This window comes from Lissotriton vulgaris, chromosome 6 (genome assembly GCF_964263255.1).
Source record: "Lissotriton vulgaris chromosome 6, aLisVul1.2, whole genome shotgun sequence".
Classification (NCBI taxonomy): Eukaryota; Metazoa; Chordata; class Amphibia; order Caudata; family Salamandridae; genus Lissotriton; species Lissotriton vulgaris.
This window is the reverse complement of record NC_141694.1, coordinates 41,392,738-41,405,336: the sequence shown is the minus strand read 5'-3', so window position 1 is coordinate 41,405,336 and position 12,599 is coordinate 41,392,738.

Genomic DNA, 12,599 nt, shown 5'->3' with positions numbered 1-12,599 from the left:
TCATTCACCATGCTATACTACATCGCATATCAATCAAAGCACAGGACAGGATAGTAGCCTTTAGTCGAACACAGCATTGGGAGAACAATAGGAAGATATTAAGCCAAATACGACCGAACTGAACCACAGTGCCCCACTCACGAAGGCGAGCAATGACAGCCAGAATCCGTAGCTTAAAAGGACACAAGCGATGATCCTCCCAAGGAACCCGAAGCCCCGCCTCCAACTATAAGAAATATATAAGAAAGGAAGATACACCAAGAAAGAACGAGAAAAGAAGAAAGAAAGTAGGGCCATAGAGACAAAGAAAAACAGAAATACGTCCCGCCCCCACCCCCCACCCTGCATGCAGCGGAAAGCCATGGCCCACCCCCCCCCCATAGGCATGCCTGTCGCCCCAGAGAACCCCACAAGAGGGAAATTAGGAGGAGGGCCCTAGCTCCGGCCCCAGGTACGCCCCCCCCCACCCCTCCCGAAAAACATGTAAGCCCGCCATGATGGAGGGCAAACAACAATATACAGTCATCCCGATCACCCCAAATCACCGTCACAAGCCATGGTACAGTCCGGCACCAAGAACATCCAATAAGTACATAATTAGCCCAGGTTCAGCCCTGGCCGGTCCGAACTGAAATAGTAAAGCACCGCACATCATGGAGAGGCAAGTACAATGAGTCCACAATCCCTGTTGGAGCCGATCCGACTGCGAATAAGAACAAAGGCGTCGATGCGATGATGCGTCTCCATGTCACACTAGCCATCGGGAAAACTGGGCGCTGTAGAGCAGGAGAGGAAATAATTAACTGGAGGGTAGAAAAGTCAGCAGACACAGAAGCTCGGCCACATGATCCGCCAACTCCAGTTTCCAGTGTTACGCACCCCAGGGAATCCTCAGCATCGGCAAACTGGGACAGATCGTGCTCTCGATCGACAGTCTGTTCTCCCATCATAGTATAACTTGCCGCCGCCTGCAGGTCGTCCACGACCGTCCACCGACTTCTCAAAACTGAGCGCAAATCCGTGAGGGCCAGCAGGATGTCCTGCACTGTGGGTTCCATCGCCATTCCAATGATTTACGTAGTGCACTCCTCTTCCAGGGAACCTCAGAGCAGGAGAGGAAGCAAGCCCCACAGGCAGCCGAGAAATCAAGCGCTGCCCGTAACACACGCACGGGTCATATCAGGCACATTCGAGTCCACGAGCACCCACCGTACTGCCAATCGCTTACCAGCCGTAGCCGGAGACTCCCATAAAAACCAGCATTGCAGGGAGATCGTTCGGCCGCCAGCAGTCCCGGAGGTAGGGCAAATCCAGGCCGTGTGTCGATAGATGTAGCTGAGGATGCACGCAATTACAGGCACCAACGTAAAACTTCAGGTGGGCTGCTTGGGGGCTCCAGCGCCAGGCTCCGATCGACCGTCTATAGCCACGTACAATCACAAGTCCCGGTCTGGGTCACCGGACAAACATGGCCGACCGGAGCCGATGTTAATCAATCCTGTGCCGGCCGCTGCGTCACTCGAGGTCCCGCTCACTCCAAGGGCCAGAAAGTTTAGGTCGACGGATCACAGCCATCAGGGGTGGATTTCACGCCGGAGTCACACAGCCGGGTTCCACACGCCTTCACCAATACGGGGCCACGATCGGGATACAGGATATACGCCAGGATGGTGCGGGAGGCGAGGGCGAGCGGCGGAGCCGGGCGTCTATGCGGCCATTTTGGCCGCCGTCTTGGCTCCTCCCCCCCAAAAAGTAAGCAAAATTAATATTTTCTCCCCGTTTCGCCATGTTAAGACCAGGTTATTTTTGTTCATAATTTTGGTGCTGCCCCATATTTTTTCCACACTTGTAAATAGGAGGCACATCAAAATCAATGGGTGTTGTGGCAGAACGCCCACCGCAACATCCATTACCTGCTCCCTTCACGCTAAGTGTAGCATAAAAGGCACCCTGGCGTTAAGCCACATTCAGTGACTTATCCCTACACGGTCCAGAATAGTCTCCACAAGATGCCTGGCCAAGTGGTAGGATGAGGGAGTACATGCAGTTGGGACGCTGTTCGTAGACAACATGCTCATGGACCATGACACTTGTAAGGGAGCAGGGGGCTCCCAATTCGCTATATATCCTACATGCTAGCATCAGTAGACATGTGAGACATACTTGGTTGCCTGACAGTTCGGAGCTTGAGACGCATGAACTCACACACATGGTATATATAATGGGCAAGGGGAGACACTTATCTAGGTGGCTGTAAAGAAGTATCCGCTCATGTGCGGCAATCCCACTGCAGGAACTTAGAGATAAAAGGTCCATTGATATCGGACATGAGCTGGTGGGCAAAGAGTGGGAGCGAATGCTGGAACACCCCAAGAAGTTTTCCTGTAACTCCAAGTTTAAGCTGATTCAATATATGCTGGTGCACAGGGCGTACCTGACTCCACACAGACTGAGCAAAATGTTCCCGGGTGCAGCAGATCCATGTCCTAGATGCCACACACAACCAGCTGAGGTATTACACATGTTATGGGCATGCCCACTACTGACACCCTTTTGGATGACTGTACTCAAACTCCTTAGTGAAGTGGCACCTGGGACGGGGAGGGATACAATGGAATACTGAATTCTGGGATTATACAAAAAATGTAAGTCACAGGGAAAGCAGACTATGTTTGCCAACCTGGCATTAATATTGGCAAAACGATCAATCAAAATGCGATGGAAGTCTACACAGTCTCTGACGGCATTGACGTGGCATGGCAAGGTTGTCCAATGGGGGAGGCTGAAAGCACGGCATTTAGAAGGGAAGAGAATAGAGGATTGAGGAAGAACCCCGTTTCATTAGCGTGGGATGCGTTTTTAGAATTGTTTGTCTCTGATGAACATTCACTGCATTGAAACACTATGGGGCACATTATCAAGGGGGGTTATCTCCGCTTTTTTGGCTTTAAAAGCCAAGAAAGCGGAGATAAAATTATCTCCCTATTACCTAGCTGTCGCTAACACCAGTTAGCGACAGCTAGTAGGAGATAGCGACCATCTTGGGCCCCTCTTTGCATTTCAGTGATATGTATCACTAATGACATGCAAAGTGGGCGTGCCAAGATGTTAGCGACTGGAAACAGTCGCTAACATCGCTATATCCGATTACCAACTTTTGGAGATATTCGCGCTAAGCGCGAATATCTCCAAAAGCTAACACCTGCCCTGAGCAGTTCTTAGCCATGTTATCCAATGGTAGGTGGATAACATGGCTAAGAGCATTAGCTCGGTAATATTCATGCATTGCGGCCGTTTTTTATCGCATTTGCGATAAACCTTGGTAATACCAAGGTTTATCTGCGATAAAAATCGCCGCAGCTCAGCGGTAAATTTTTGTCTCTAACCAAGCAATAGCGATAATTATCGCTATTGCTTGGTAATATGCCCCAATGTCGCTCTAGGGCCTTGTACCTTTGAAATGGACTTAATAGGTAACAGACCCCACAGGAACCCTACAAGACTGTCATTTGTAAATGTAAATGTAAATGTGTGTGTCTTGTAAAGCGCACTGCTACCCGTAGGCGTCCTGGCACTATAGACCACTGGGGAACCCGTCCTGGCTTTCCCTGTGAGATGTTCCCTCCTGGGTATCTCCAAGGTGAAACCAGGCATCCCCGGCGTTTGTGGGGGGCTGTTGTGGAGATAAGGCAAGCTAATGCCCAGAGTTGCCGAGTGTGATCCCTGGTTAGATTAGGCACCGAGGTGAGAATTATCGAGTCTGCTGACCCTGGTTCACGACCCTGCCGCGTCGGGTATTGAACCCTGGTCCCAGGCCGTCTTCTGCTTCCGGGTCTGCCACCTCTAACCAGTGAGCCACACCACTCCACCACTCCAAACTTTTAAACTGTGTACTTGGAACCACTGGCCAAACCGTGACTTGCCTGCTGTAACCAAGTCATGCTAACACAGTAGTAAGTCTAGGGGGGAGGGTTTGGATAGTTTATTGTTATAGGGTGGGGGAGGGACCTTGGTCGCTGGCTTAAACTTGCCGATTGTATGCACAGTTCTGTTACTTTGTTGGTACTAATGTGCTGTAAATCTGCAATGCAGACACTGTACTAATAATGCCATAGCGGATTGTTTTTCTTTTGAAAACCCAATAAAATATGTTTTAAAATAATCCACATTGGGAGGCCCTACAAAGCCCCGCAGTGAGATAGCAGTGAGAGCGAGATTTAGACTCATCCAACTCTGTATCCTACAAAGATCTTACACTTCGTGATCATTTCAAAACTGATGCAGCGGTAACTACCTAAAACTCTCCACTTACTTCACTAATTTCAGGAACATCTTATTCTTACTCGTCGTGGCGCCCATAACACAGCGAGTAACACAAACACACACACATGCACATACACCTTTCCGATTACCTCTGTCCCTGAATCAGTGATAAGTAGATAAGGGTGCAAGACATACGGGGTACCTTGATTTTTATATACAGTGACTTTACACAATATATACATTAGAGTTTCTTATAACTTTTCTAAAGTCATAGAGAATAGCATCAAGGTACTCAGCTATTTAGTCAATGGACCAACTAGTAGGAATCAGTTGATGGCGATTAAGTCCATCTCAATCATATTATTCTCATAACTTCACCATTTAATCAACTATATTTTAAAGGCTTTATTATACAAGTACATTCTAATCATTTAGTAAAACATTTTCAGAAAATAAAAATAAAACTCATTACCCCTTCGCCATGAGCGATGATAGAACAGAAGAACATGGAAAAGGTTACCAAGTTGTCTGTCTTTCTAACCTCCTCGATGTCTCCCTCCTGAATTAGAATCTATGCAACAAAACTCATTTCTTTCCCCCATCAAAGTTAAAGTCCAGAAAATGTCAAAGTCTCTTGCACCAAAGAAAAATCGTCCCAACTGACAGCATGTTGAGGTGCAATTAGGAAAAGCCACACAAAATTTACTTTCACAAGACTTTTTATACCCTTTCACTAGCTAACTAATTTCAAAATTGAAACTTTTAGGGGCTTCACTCGTTTCTCATTGGTCCATTGCAGGGGTCACCTCATGATCAACTCATGTCCTCCTTACTCAAACCAGTTTGCAAAAGTGCAAAATCATTCCACAGTTCCCCATGAGCTAAACAAATATTTTCATGTGTTCAGCTTTCAGTGTTCATACTTTCCCAGGCTTTTACATCCGGACAACTTTGGCACAACTTTCGTCTGTAGGCCAGGTTGGCCTTGACATCTCTTGTTCCGAACATAGGCCATACACTCATGACTTGTTATTTCATTTACGCCTGCGTGGGGGCCATCTTTGGATTTTATTTTCACCACCCTGTTTAAACAGCCACTTTCAGACTAGGCCACGCAGGCCACCGTGGGAACTAATATAAAAACAAACACAACAGAAATTAGATTTAGAAATTAAGCTCTTCTGTTTACCTCCCACCTTCTAATTCTTCCCCTGTTAGGTGTTACCCAACAAAGCCACATTTATGCATTGTTACTTACCAATTGTATTCTTTTGTCACGATAAAATTCCTACCACAAGCACAAACGCATGCATTTTATTCTCTCTATTATAGCTCTATATTAGTTAGACTCAATATTATCAGTAGGTAAGGTTTTTGCAAGTAGCAGTTAGTTTTTCCCATGTAAAATGTCAAATTTATACTTTGTTGATTAGTTGACATGCTTCAAACAATTACATTTTCAAGAACATGTTTCTAGTTCTTTTATCTTTTAATTAGCTCAGACTCTCATATCTCTTATACTCTGCCTTTTAGTGTCGTTGTACATCTTTTCTTTATATTCTTCTATTTCAATTTCCCCCATTTCTTGTTCTCTCTGCTTATTTTCCTCAATTTTCAATTTGATCTGTTTTTCAGTTTTTCTTTTTCTAATACATATACACATCAACCTTAACATTAATGCTATTAGAATTACTATTGTTACTGGTATTAGTATTTTCCCTATCAATGAGCTCTATTTCTGAAAAACAATTTTATACAACAGAGAAACCTTTACCTAGTTTCTCTAGAACACCATCAATCTCCAGTGGGCCAATGTCTTTAAGTAATTTCTTGATTTCTTTCTCCAGGAAGCTGGGCAATCCCGCTCCCAATGAGTTGCTCAAAATATATCAAGCTAAATGTCTCAGTGTGGCAACTTATGGAGCGGGCGTATAGGGTTATGCTCCTTCCGGCGAGCTCCAAACAACCGAAAATGACTTCTTGAAATACGTACTAGCTCTCCCTCGAAGCGCGCCAAACTATGGCAGTCACATTGAGCTCGGTTTGGATTATCTAACTGACACCATTAGATACCAACCGATCCTCCTCTGGCACCGAATATGGACCAAAGAGCAATGTCATCTTACTCGGTCACTGATAACCGATTGCCTATCCCTGACCCACTGGAAAAAGATCCCTTGGCTCCTTTATGTGTTTAATTTTCTGAACGATTTGAACTGTTTAACATTTTTTACCGACCCTCTCTCACTTGCGGACATATCCAGGAAGGTTCTGAAGAATCTGTGTGTTAACCATCTAAGAGATCTTCGCATGTGTTCAGAAATCGGTAAACATACAAACAGTCATTTAATGTTGATTCAAACCACACCTGGCTTACAGCCGTATCTGTCCTTCTACTTGTCAAACTATGATAGATATGTTTTAATTAGATTTCGTTTTGATTCCTTTTACCGCCTTGTCTCGTTCCCCGGTGTTTCAGACTGGTCACGTGAATTAATTAGATGCCCCTGCGATGGTAATGCACCTCAGTCTACCCTGCATGTAATTCTATTTTGCAGTTTTTATGAGACCCCGCGTAAACGCTGGCTAGTTCCTCTTCTCTGCCAAATGGGCTTGTGAAGATGCAGACCTGCTCTCTTGGCACTACAGATTTTAGACTCACAATTTGCTGCTAAGTGTATAGCCTGTTTTTTAAAAACATGTCTGAAAATCCGTTTACAATTGACTGACCCTGCTTTGTAACTTTTATATATGCAATTTACATTCAATTGACAACCCGTGTCATATTGCATAGGCGACACTCTTTTTAAAGACTAAACTTATTGTTTTGTTCATGTTTCAGTCAACATTGCTTAAGTGATAACTTTTTTACAATTTTGATGTAACTGTTTTTTACTCTGCACTTTTTATGATTGTATAATTCAATCGAAATAAAGTTTCTTTGACTTTATGTAATTCAGTAATATCATTAATGTATCTTTGAATGTTCAGACTTTTATCCGGAATATAGGTACAACAATGTTGCACTTTCAATACTCTGCAGACTCCTCCTTCTTTCGCTAATAAAATATCAATCGATTTTGCCTTACCATAGCTCTCATGGCAACCATTTCGGTATTTACTATCAAAAATCCTCCAGCCCTATTTGTTAACAACTGATCTACTATCGTTGACAGTTTTAAAATTCTATTTACATTAAATGATATTCCCACTGCTGGTATCAGTGCTCCAAAAATGTCACCTATTATCTCTGCAAAACTTTCTGTTCGTCTACGTGGTAGTGGCTTACCTATCTCATGGACTCCATCAGTTCCTCTATCTCAGGGGTCTCCAAACCGGTCCTGGAGGGCCGGATCCATGCCAGATTTTTTGGATATCCCCATTGAGATACATGTAGTAATTTGAAAAATCTGGCATGGATCCGGCCCTCCAGGACCGGTTTGGAGACCCCTGCTCTATCTACATGAAATATTTTTAGAAAGACCAGTCCCACATAACACGATCCATACCAGTGGTCCGCCAACCTATAATAAGCTTTATTTCCACATATAAAGTATATCCCTGGAAATACTGGCTTGTTTTCACCTTTAAATCCCCATCCTCCAATAATTTTGTATGTGTCTTTACAATCACTTGCTCCCACAAAATAATTATCATACACAGTATTATCTCTACGAATACACAGTTTTCCTTGCTGAGGAACATCTAATCCCAATGCTATATTAGTGTCACTTTTTACATATTTCTCTTCATTAAAGTTCCATGGGGGAGTTTTCATTTTACTTGTAGTTGCTTTTCTTTGGAATTTAATTCTTCTATCTTCCGCCATTTCTAAAAATACGTTCTCCTCCTTTTTTAGCGTACATGTTAAGTTATTTCTGAAAGCATACTCTATAGTCAATTCTTTTGTTTCCAAGAACAATTCACCCAAAACTTTAGCAGGTTTCACTTTGTTTAGTCCATGTATTACAGAAACTGTAGCAAAAATCTCATCTGCATCAGAATAATAATATTCTAATTTGCCTGTTTTATAAAATAAACTAGCTATTACATTACAAGACATTCCATAAGTCAAAGGAAGGTGATGATATGTGACACCTTCTTCTACTGAGGCAGGTAACGGCATACAGATGTAACAATCCTGGACATCCATCGTCTCTACATATTCATATAACAATCTTGAAAAAACATTATTTGAAAAATCATTCATTGACTTATCTCTGTGAAGCTCTGTATTATCTACCAATGCTATTTCATTCTTTGTATCCTGTTTCTTTACATTATTAGTATTATTATTCATTTCATAAACATGTACTAAATTTGGTCTAAAGGGAATAAATATTGCTAAAATTATCCATATAAGCATTAATAAACATGTACAATGAAACCACATTTTACACCATTTACGTAAAACGCCACATTTAGGTCTTCTAGGATCGTTTTCAGGCATTTTCTTTCCACACTTTAAAGTATGTCCTTTGAATCAATTGTTCTTTTGCCTTATTTTTCTTTTCAGTTCTCACACTTTGTTCTTTTTTTATTGGTTTTCCAGCATGTACTCTTTATTATGGTCCTTTTTACTCACTAGTTTCACCTTTGTTCTCTTGACTGCTTTCCACTTCTTCTATATCAGGCAGTGCAACATAAGTCCATTCAGGTGATTTGTATTTCAGATTGGGTCTCTTTATTCTCTTTGGTCTCTGCAATTATTCTTTAATCTCTTTATTTCTATCTCCTAGGCTTGATATCTCATTTACTTGTTCCTCTTTATTTTTATTCACATTTATTAATCTAAATGTTAGTCCTTTTATTTCTTTAGGCCAATTGTCTCATTTCCTTGGTCTTTTATTTCCAGTCTCTGTTATTTCTCGTTCAATTTTCCAAGCTCTTTTTCTTGGTCTTCTCCTTAGGCTTGTTTCACATTCACTTTCATCAGATTCTGTTTCAGATCTTAATTCTTTTCCCCCTATATTGAAGTTTATGATCTCAGGTTCTACAACTGAAGCTTGATCCTTTTTGTTCAATTCAGTTTCTTTTAGAGAAATCTTTCCATAGCTGGTGCTTGGATTTTCATTCTCATCATGAACTATCTCCGTTTCACCAGTCTCTTTATCAATATTTTGCCACTCAGAGCTTTTTGTTATATTCGTAGGAGTCTTTATTTCACCTGTTTTGCTCTGTTCTTTTTCAGTTTCTAAACTGTTGTCCAATATCTCCAGATGTCGACTTACAGGTCGGTCTTCAACATCTGGGATTTCAATTGTTTCAGTCTCTGCTTCAGATGCTGAACTTGTGTCTGATATTTCCAGATGTCGACTTACAGGACGAGCTTCCAAATCTGGAACTCTGTTTTTTTCACTTTCTCCATCAGAATCTGAACTTGAATTTTCTTTCACATGTCGATCTTCATGTTCTGGAACCTTGATTGTATGGCTGGCATGAATCCACTTTTTTACACCGCACACTTTACTGCTGTGGTGGTCACCAGTATCACTTAACGTGGTTTGTCCCTACGTGGAACCAGACAGTTTCTCCTTCGGTGGATCTTTATTCGTACCCAATCTCCAGGGCTCAAGTCGTGAGCTGGATGTTGTTTGAGGGTACTTGCATCAGTTCCAACGTGGTGAAACACAGAAATGACCACGTCAGCCATGCCCTTACAGTAGTCCAAAATCAGATCATCAGTTATAGTTAGCAGTTTGTTGACAGGTACAAATGCTTGTCTCATCACTCGTCCGATTAGTATTTCATGAGGACTCAAGCCTGTCTTCCTGTCACATATGCTCTTTAGGGTCATTAGAACAAGTGGTAAAGCATACAGCCATTTGAGTCCTGTGCCTAAACACATTTTTCCAAGTCTGTTTTTGATTGTTACATTCACTTGTTCAACCACCCCAGAAACCTCTGGTCTGTAAGTATAATGCAGTTTCTGTTGAATGTCCAGTGCCTCACATATTAATTGAACTATTTCATTCTGGAAATAACTTCCTCTGTCTGTCTCAATTGTTACTGGAAAACCAAATCGAGGAATAAGTTCTCTCAGCAACCGTTTTGCTACTGTCACTCTATCATTCCTCCTAGTCGTTAAGCCTCCACCCAACGAGAGAAAAAGCAAACAATCACCAGAAAATAACGCAACCTGTTACATTGTGGCATCTCAATGAAATCTAATTGCATTCTAGTAAAAGGACCTCCCTCCCGTCCTATGGATCACAGGCTCACAACTGTTTTTCTTCCTGGATTCAATTGTTGGCATATAAGACATCTCTGACAAAGGCTCTCTGCAACTATGGAAAACTTGGTATTATACCACGTTTGTTTGAAGAGTCTAATCATTGCATCTCTGCCAATGTGTGCCTGTCCATGGTACATCCGTGCCATGCTAGAGATCATGCTATCAGGCATGACTGGTGTTTCATCTTCGTAAACCCAAACTTCGTCTTTCTCTCTTTGTCTACAACCTGCTTTTAACCATTTGTCTTTTTCCTCCTTACTCGCTTCTTCCTGCAATTGCCTCTCTTCCTGCCAAGTTTCCACTATGTTAGTGAGCATTAAAGGACAAGAAACATGTTCTTTTTCTCTTTCCCGGTTCATGGGGGACATGTGCCTAGTACAATATTGAGCTGTTGTGTCTGCAAACTTATTTCCTTCTGTAATGTAATCATCTCCATCCTGGTGAGCAGCATATTTCACTATAGCAATCATTTTTGGCAGATGTATCGCCTCAAGCAACATTTTCACAAACTCACCTTTGAGTTTGTGAAAATTGGAGATCCTGAAGAGGTCAAATATAGGGGTCGGTGGAATTTGCAAGGTTACCTTTCGCAAAATTCTGTGAAATGGCAAGAAATCTCTGCGAGCATGCGAAATTTTGCGTGCTTGCAGAGATTTTGCTGCGCCCGTCGAGTATCACCTGTAAAGTGGCGCTACTGTGTTTGCGTGAGAATAAAAACAACCTGGTCACTGTGTCTTGCTTTATTTATTTATTTATTTAATTTATTTGCCGCCTTGCGGCCAACGTGCCATGCTTTATTTATTCAGGCGCTGCACTTTGTAAGACAAAAATGAAAGAAACAGACTGCTTTTCCAGCAACAGAGTTTCATTCGATTTTGGATCCATTTCACTGGGGAACAAATGGAGGAAGTTTGCAAGCAAGTCAGCACGATTGAGATCGAGGTAGAAACGGACGGAAAGAAAGAGAGAGAGGGAGGGATGGAGGGAGGGAAGAAGGGAGGCAGAGAAATGGACACTCGGGCTCCTGCAAGTGCTTCCTGGTGAGGTTTAAAAATAACTCATGCCCCCCGAATTCCGTTCCACTGCGATTCACGGAAGTTAAGACATTTTGGCGTTCTGCGCAGAATGCAAAAATGCAGAACTTTGCAAGTTCCGCAAGCGGAATGGAATTTGCCACCCACCCCTTGTCAAATATCCTCTCTGGGACCATATCTGTCCAAAATCATGCAGTACCCCGAACCCGTATTGACTATCAGTCACTACGGTAATTTGGACACCCTTTCCCAATTTACAAGCTCCAATCAAAGCAATCAGCTCAGCAACTTGTGCTGAACCTATTCCTTTGAAACAGGACACTTCCATTATAGCTGCCACTGTGCATACAGCATATGCAGCACTCAAAACTCCCTCATCAGTACTCAAACATGATCCATTCACAAACATCACATAATCCGATTCTTCCAGAGGTTCATCTTTAATGTCAGGTCGTGGTTTTGTGCAGTATTCAGGTACATCCAGACATTTATGATCAACATCATCCTTGACTTCAACATCTAACGCATCAGACAGTAAAGTTGAAGGATTCACATTTACTCATCTGGCAATCGTCACATTGTCTGCACCCAAAATCACCTTTTCATATCTAGCCAACCGACTATTGGTCATAAACTGAGTTCTTGTGTGGGTCAAAAGTATTTCAACTGATTGTGGGACATAGACCGTAACAGGATATCCCATCACGATGCCTTCTCTCTGCTCCAGACTCACACTCGTAGCAGCTAAAGCTTTCAGACACCCTGGCAATGCTTTTGCTACTGGATCTAAAACAGCTGAGAATTATGCAATTGATCGTCTCATTCTTCCATGCCTCTGTATTAGAAGTGAAAGCGCACACCCATCTCTCTCACTGCAATACAGTTCAAATTCTTTCTCATAATTGGGCAAACCTATCTCTGGCGCTTCAAATAAGCTGTTTTTCAATTGTTCAAAAGCTTCCATCTCTTTCTCATTCAGCACTATAGGATCTTTCACATCTCCTTTAGTCAGTCGCTGTAAAGGTTTTGCAATCAATGAGAACCCACTTATCCACTGTAAGCAGATC